Source organism: Opisthorchis viverrini (assembly GCF_000715545.1).
Source record: "Opisthorchis viverrini unplaced genomic scaffold opera_v5_60, whole genome shotgun sequence".
Classification (NCBI taxonomy): domain Eukaryota; kingdom Metazoa; phylum Platyhelminthes; class Trematoda; order Opisthorchiida; family Opisthorchiidae; genus Opisthorchis; species Opisthorchis viverrini.
The window spans coordinates 1,830,616-1,832,008 of record NW_008751712.1 but is presented as its reverse complement, the minus strand read 5'-3'; the positions used below and the strand labels follow the sequence as shown (position 1 = coordinate 1,832,008).

At 49.5% G+C, this 1,393-nt stretch overlaps 1 protein-coding gene across 1 annotated transcript in view; it reads left to right on the top strand.

Moving 5' to 3' along the window:
- The window catches only part of T265_13328 (hypothetical protein), a gene marked incomplete at both ends in the record, with an annotated part of 10,795 nt that overhangs the window by 2,833 nt on the left and 6,569 nt on the right, over positions 1-1,393 (top strand). The gene's annotated exons all lie outside the window — the stretch shown is intronic.

Below are 1,393 nucleotides of genomic sequence, written 5' to 3'. Positions count from 1 at the left end.
GGCATCCCTGACGGACACCGCTTTGTGTGCGGAAGCTTTTGGAGAGCTCTCCGTACACTCTCACACGTCCGGAAGTCTGAGAATACGAAGAACGTATTATGTTTACAAACTTCCGGGGCATTCCTCTGTGGGCAAGCGTCTCAAGAAGAACAGACCTATCAACCTAGTCGAATGCGCCTCCAAAATCCAAGAATACTAGAATTGTGGGTCGCTTGTACGTATGGCGTTGTTCTAGCACCTGACGCAGTGTGAAGATTTGGTCAACGCAACCCCGACCAGGCCGGAATCCCGCTTGCTGCTCTCGGGTCAGTATCTCACGAGCCACCGTAAGGCGACGAAGCACAATTGACGCCAACAGTCTCGTTATAACCGGGGTCAAGCTGATCCCCCTGTGGTTGTCACACTCACTACGCGCCCCTTTTTTGGGTGTTCCGTGTTCAAATTCCACCTTTCTTTTGAACAGCCTGTGGACGTTTCCAGCATTTTTGCATTCTTTATTTTTTCGACCTTTTGGGTCCATTAAGTTTCTCGGTTTGCACGGACACTAGGTTCTTCCGGGCGTCTGATGGTTCACCGAGTTAAATTTGGTTGCTGCCAGGCGAAATTTATCGCCGAGCCTCTAGCAAAACTACGCTTCCACCAGGATCCAATGTCTAAATAAGATTGCCTGGGTTGTGCCCCAAACAGAAGTTCTGACTCTGAGTAACGCTATGAATATCAGTGGTGCGAGATGGTTCAGTTGGTTAGATCGGGAATTTACCGACCGAAGGACCCGTGAATCGAGCCCGACCTCTGCATCTCGGCTTCCCCTGTCTAGGCTTGAGCAACCCGGCAATGTCCCAGCCCCCGTGCTCCCTTCTGGTGACATAGCAGATAGGTACCGAAAGGTGTTACAGCTGGGCCGTATGGCGAATAAAGTGGTCAGTTGTAGTGCTGAGACTTGCGAGAGATTATTCAGATTGGGATGGGGAAGAGTAGAAGTGGGAAAACGTGAAAGTGTGAGAAGGGAGGCGTCAGCAGTAGTGTGTTTTTACTTACCCGCCCGGTTGTGACCACGCGACGGCCGATGTGTCATGATAGTATTGTTAATGGTAGGTATCATGTTATCATGGATAGGCGCGTCCATGCTGTTGGAAAATATGGTGTTCGAAGTATTGCTTTTCGGTCTTACGGGTGATGCGTATTGGGTTAGACTATTCAACACATGGAGCCATTCCAGCAGAACGATATCAGCATTACAAATCCGGGCATCCTGCCACAACATGTCTCATCGACTTTTGAGCTGTCTTCCACTTCACTAATCTCGTCATCATCATCATCATTGTCAGCTGTAAGAACCGCGTACTGGTCGTACACTGGTTGTAGCTGCCACAGTTTCGTTCACCGATGATTT